The sequence below is a fragment of the Homarus americanus genome, unplaced genomic scaffold (genome assembly GCF_018991925.1).
Source record: "Homarus americanus isolate GMGI-L3 unplaced genomic scaffold, GMGI_Hamer_2.0 scaffold16894, whole genome shotgun sequence".
NCBI classification, from domain to species: domain Eukaryota; kingdom Metazoa; phylum Arthropoda; class Malacostraca; order Decapoda; family Nephropidae; genus Homarus; species Homarus americanus.
In genome coordinates this window covers 6,576,557-6,583,397 of record NW_024746541.1, presented here as the reverse complement: position 1 = coordinate 6,583,397, position 6,841 = coordinate 6,576,557, and positions in this window count along the sequence as shown.

Sequence of the window (6,841 nt, the reverse complement as noted above, 5' to 3'; positions counted from 1 at the left end):
TACGATACAGAAGTCTTTAGTTAGGGTGAAAGAAGATTATTGGGAGTTGAAGGAAGAGTGGTGAAACTTTGAAATACAGTAGAATTAGAAAGAAATCTGGGCTCATGTAGATCGCTTCATCTTTCTTATTGGTGTTTTGTCTTTGTTCTGCTCCTTGGGTGATCAGACCTTTGTGTGTATTGGTTTTGTTATATAATGCTACCTTATTATTATTATTATTTGTTATTGTTGGGTTAGTGAGCCGCCAGGTCATGTAACTGGGAGGGAGTAGTCCTGACCTTTTTTTTTTTTTTTTTTTTTTTGAGGTGTTAGTTAAGTGTTGGTTATTGATGGTCTAGATTACACTGTGGAGGCCTGCCAGGTTTCTTAGTGGAACTGGTTGGTCACTCTCCTCTTTATTCTCTAATGTTTGTGGCAGAAATGTGTATGTTGAGGCAGGAGGTGGTTCAATTACTTCTTCCTGGCTGATATAACAGAGTAATCACATTATTATTATTAATATTATTAATATTTTATTCTACGTAATCTACGATACGATACGAAGTCTTTAGTTAAGAGGTGAAAGAAGATTATTAGGAGTTGAAGGAAAAGTGGTGAAACTGAAATACAGTAGGAGTAGAAAGAATCTGGGCTCAACCAGATCGCTTCATCTTTCTTATTGGTGTTTTGTCTTTGTTCTGCTCCCTTGGGTCGTCAGACCTTTGTATTAATATTGGTTTATTTATATAATGCTGCTTATTATTATTATTTGTTATTGTTGGAGTTAGTGAGCCCGCCCAGGTCCTTGTGTAACTGGGAGGGTAGTCACATTTTTTTTTTTTTTTTGAGGTGTTAGTTAAGTGTTAGTTGTGTTAGTCTAAAGGTACACTGTATGGAGAGGCCTGCCAGGTTCTTAGTGGAGCTGGTTGGTCACTCTCATCTTTATTCCTCTAGTAATGTTTTATGTAGAAATGTGTATGTTGAGGCAGGAGGTGGTTCAATTACTTCTTCCTGGCTGATATAGCTGGGAGAGTAATCACATTATTATTATTAATATTATTAATATTTATTTTTTATTTTTTATTTTTTTGAGTTAGTGAGCCCGCCCAGGTCCTTGTGTAGCTGGGAGGGTTTCATGCGAAAGGGTTCACTTGATGACAAGATAAACTGAAGGAATTCAATATTCCTGTAGAAATGTACTTTGGACAAGCTGTCATTTTTATCGAACCAATCTGAGGAATCCATGTAAGATCTGAAATCTATCTTAGTGAGTCCCGCACAAATTTGGGCTTTTTGTGCTTCATGTCCGAGCAGAGTGTCACCTGTCCACTCTGCCATCTTAAGAATCCAAGTAATTGGACCTCCTTTGGCGCCCGATTCAAAAATGGAAATGAATTGCTTCCTAAATGTTTGATAATTAATCATCTGTCTCTATGTCAATGGCTGAAGCATAGATACCTCTAGCTGCCCGACTACCGGTTTTGATTAGGCTTCGGACGTATGAAATTTTATCTACGTCGTTGGTGACATCGTTATTTCTCATCACATCTTCGTATTTACGCAAAAATGCAAAACTAGTATAATCAGGATCCTCGGCAGTAAACTTTTGTACCTTAATTTTATTTGGAAGTAGCCTTATCATTTGACAGACCGATGTAGTCTGTGGGTTAGTGGAACCACCTGTTGCCATTTTTGTTGTGTTAGTTAAAGCATTAGCGTTAGTAACAGGTGAAGGCAATGGGTAAATGTTACCTGACCTTAATTGTTTACTGTGTAAATCCTCAAACTGAGAATCAATGAAATATTCACAGCTAGCTAAAGAGTCAGTAGGTGTTAACTCTATTTGGCTAATTTGTGGTAATTCTTCTTCACTATCAGTTGCCATTAGTTCCTGTGAACTATTAGATGACTGGCTATCAAAGTCTGAGTCGCTAGTTATTAAAATTACTAAAAATGCTAAAAGTATGTGAAAAAAAAAAAAAAAAAAAAAAATATATATATATATATATATATATATATATATATATATATATATATATATATATATATATATATATATATATATATATATATATATATATATATATATATATATATATATATATATATATATATATATATATATATATATATATATATATATATATATATATATATATATATATATATATATATATATGCTGATAACCACAAGGAAAGAAGAAAACACGAAGTTCCCAAGCGCTTTCGTGTAATTCACATCTTCAGGGGTGAGTACAGACTAGAGAGAGTAATACAAATCAAGGTGTATATATACAGAGGAGGGTGAGACCAGGTCCACAATGGTCAGGTATTAGGTAATGACCCTACTAATCTTTAAATAGCACACAACGGTTGGTGGTCAGGTCAGATGGTCAGGTGACCCGGCCTTCTCACCTGATCACAAATCTTCTTAATTACAAAATTGTCCAGCTTGTACATGCCGTTACTCAAATTCATGTTGAATGCTTCGGTATGTTTAATAAGACTAGATTCTATGATGTTCCTACTGTCAATTGACTTACATGGTAATATTGAGGAGGCATTATCCCAGTCAATGCAATGCTTGTTATCCCTCAAATGAACAAACAGAGCATTGGATCACGCACCTATATAGTATATATATATATATATATATATATATATATATATATATGCTGATAACCACAAGGAAAAAGAAAACACGAAGTTCCCAAGCGCTTTCGTGTAATTCACATCTTCAGTAGAAGTGCAGAACAAGTTTTATATACAAAGGAGGGTGAGATCAAGTCCACAGAGGTCAAGTATAGGGAATGACCCTACTAATCTTTACAAAAGCACCTCAGCGGTCGGTAGTCAGGTCAGAGGGAAAACTGACCCAACCTTCTCACCTGGTTACAAATCTTCTTGATTACAAAATTGTCCAATTTGTACATACCATTACTCAAATTCATGTTAATGGATTCAGTAGGATGTGTCACTGAGTTTTTGACTGCTAAGTTGCCAATCTTTAATAATGTTTTTGTTAACACTGTGTCTCTATGTATACTTTCGAAAAATGTTTATTGCTTGTTGACGGTTCCAGGTGTTCCCTGAAGAATGCAGTGATGGGTAGGGAAACACCGGATAACACTGAAGTCCATTTATTCGGATAGGAGAAATACAAGTGGTGACTTGCGTGTGCCATGCATGGCCCACAGTCAGACTGAGACTGCCTTACCATATGGCAGCCTCGGGGCAATGTAAATGCTACTCGGCACAGTAGCTTATTTACAAGGTTGCTACTCGGCACAGTAGCATAGATACATAACCTACATCTCCCTCCCCCCACCTCACGCTCATAGTCTTTGTCTTGAGCGGACTACTTAGTCCTAAGTCGCTCCGAGCTTCGAGGTGCATTGTGGGGCGGATCCTAGTGAGGTGTAGGGGACTCGTCCTCGGTCAGGGGGCCAGCAGCAGGGGGTGGGACTGGCCGGAGGAAGCGGTACCAATCTCCACTGGCTGAAGAGGGCGGGCACAGTCGTCATACCAAGCCTTGGCTTCCTGAGCACGTGTAGCGGCGCGGCAGTCGCAGCTCTCGGCTCTGGTCTGCCAGTCCTTCGCAAAGGCCTTGGCGTGTGCAGGAACGCAAGAGCAGAGAGGGTGACCATACAGGATCTGGGCAGGGGAGCATCCTGTGTGGGTGGGAGTGGTCGCGAGTTCTGGGCAGCTCTGTGCGGCAGCGCCAGGCGCGTCGCTCTGTGAGTCACGCACCCTGCTGGCGGTGTACCGAGCAGCTGGGATCTGCTCAGGAAAGTCTCTGGGCACCACGCCTAACTCCTTGCAGTGCTCCCACGACAACAAGGGTGTAGCGAGAGTAGGCTGCACGTCGATCCATCAGTGACACGACCTGTCGCCGTTGGTGATCTCGGCTTGAAAGGAGCCCACAGCATCTGGCATCTGGGAACCATCCGCATTGTAGTAATGCAGTTGCGGCGGTGGTCCCAGGCCACGTTTGGTGAGGCCCAGTTTCTGGAGGTGCTTCAGGCCTATCACCGTAGTATCAGCGCCGGTGTCCGGTATCACCTCGATGTGACCCGACACATCACTGTGTGTGACGGCGACACGGATGGTAGGGGAAGGGATAGCCCTGGGGCGTGTGGTCGATTCCACCCTCCTGATGTGACTGAGCTGCTGTTTGGGCTGCGTGGGCCATCTGAAGGGGGCTGCGTGCGAACCACCCCGAGGGAAGTGCGCTGCTTTCCTCCTCGTCTCGGGCTTTTGGGCTTGGGTTGGCGGCAGCACTTGTCGTAGTGTCCATAGCGACCGCAGGCCTGACACTTGCGGCCTCGTGCAGGGCACCTGTCTGTGTTAGACCAGTGGCCCTTACAGTCACATCCACGACACAGTGCGTCGGCGGCTGGGCATGTCTTGGGGCCATGCTGCTTTCCACAGCTGCCACAGGAAGCACTAGGCGGAGGCGTGGAAGAAGGTGCGGCAGTCTTCACGTTGTTGGCCGCCTTCTTACCCTTCTTGAATTGTGAGATAGCTCTCACAGCAGGTGGGGCCCATAAGGCAGAGGTGGCGGACTTAGTGGCCTTGTATGACCGACATTCAGTCACTACCACCTGGAGTGTGGAGGAAGCGTCCAGGGGGATGAGTTGCTGCACCATCTCTTCTTGCCTGGTACCTGCCAAGATCCCGTGCTTGATCCAGGCTTCCTCACATTTCCGTCTGTGCGCTTTGCAGACGTCGATCTCCTCCGACAAACTCTTCAAGCGTACAAAAAAGTCGTCAAAGGATTCATTCTCCGCCTGCTTGCAGCTGGTGAAGGCGCGGCGATGCAAAGCCTCGTTATTCCGACCCTAAACGTGCTCCTGCAAAAGGTCGAGCACATCCGTCACTGAAGAGGTAGAATCGGGAGGCACTTGCAACGTGTGCTCCAAAACTCTCTGGGTCTCCAGCGACAAACACATCCGCAGTTGGATGTGCTGTTTGTTTGGAGGCTTGCTGTCAAGGTCCACCATCGTGGAGTAATCTGTCCAACGCCGCCTCCACTCACGAAAAAGCTGAAACGTGACGTCTGGTGAGAGGGCGGGTGGGGGTTGAACAGATGCCTTGGGAGCTGTTGGAGTAGCAAGAGTACCTGGAGGACGCTGGTGTGGTGGAGGAGGGAGGGTACTGGCGCCTTGGTGCGCGAGTGAGGGAGGGTGGGTTAGCGCCAGGGTCGCCAATATTGCATCAAAATGCGCCATTTCCTCCTCTCTTCGTGTCTCCTTCCTCTGAAGTTCCATCTCTCTGCGTCTCTGGCCCCTGTGATCCATCCACCTCAGAATTGTTGCAATGTCCGTCGCTGTAGGTGAAGGATGAGGGGCGGTGGGCGCAGAAGTTCCATCTGTGCCCGGTAGAGGAGAAGATTGTGGGGGGTCGTGTCTCCCATCTTGACGTTGTCCCTTCTTACCGCCCATCTTACTATGCTTGAACTGCGCTATTTAGTATATAAAGTGGCGCCTCATCAGCTCGAACCACATATATATGACATAAACAGCGCAGAAATAATGCATAGAGTCCACTGTTCTGTCCGTGAGTGCGTGCGTGCGTTTGTGTGTGTGTGTGTGTGTGTGTGTGTGACTGTGTCTCAGAGAGCAGAGCGTGGTGGCTGGCGGAGGCAAGACTGTCAGTGTCTCCCCGGATGTCACACGAGAAGGGTGTACGCCTGCGTGCTCAGTGGGTACCACAAAAAAGAGGCCAATGCTCATCTCTCAGCTCTAGACACACTGATACACTGACACTAACACTGCCACCGTCACTAAGACGCACTGTGATGGAGCAATGCTGCACGTCGCAGCGAAACACAACGCAACACAACACAGCACACACTAAGAGTCACGTGCACATCGCCGGCAGTCGCACATCGCCGGCAGTCGCACATCGCCGGCTAACTGTCCATTGTTCACACACTTGTAAGTCCACAGATCCTACTCATTGCGCCATGAAGGTTCCAGGTGTTCCCTGAAGAATGCAGTGATGGGTAGGGAAACACCGGGAAACACTGAAGTCCATTTATTCGGATAGGAGAAATACAAGTGGTGACTTGCGTGTGCCATGCACGGCCCACAGAATCAGACTGAGACTGCCTTGCCATATGGCAGCCTCGGGGTAATGTTGCCACATAACACGTGCAGTGTTGCCACATAATTATATATATAAATACTACTTGGCACAGTAGCTTATTTACAAGGTTGCTACTCGGCACAGTTGCATAGATACAAAACCTACACTTGTTTGTTGATAATTCACTTAAAGTGCCACTTAAGTCACTGAAATCACTTGAAGTAATGTTTGTTTCTGAGTGTCTGACCGATTCTTCTTCTAATCCGTCTCACTGCTTGCCACCAGTGTGTTGGTCACAAAATAACAATATATATACAGTATATATATATATATATATATATATATATATATATATATATATATATATATATATATATATATATATATATATATATATATATATATATATATATATATATATATATATATATATATAATAGTTCTCGAAATGATAAGTGGCAGGGCTGAAGTAAACACTTTGTTGGTTTTGCTTTATTGTAGAAAAATATAGTTTCACAGGTACTGAGTTCAGTTGAGAATATGTTGTACCTTCTCTGCTAATGGAAGTGTCTTAGTGCACTTATAGGAGAACACTTAAGTGAGGTGTTCACTGGGTAACAAGTGATATGAGTCTCCTCTTACTGACCCAAGGAGAGAGAACCAAGCAGGCCTCGGGAAGAAATTATGAATGGAAATAAACACTTCCAAACCACCCAGTGAAACCACACAACGTTTACAGCGCTTGTGTGTGTGTGTGTGTGTGTGTGTAGCA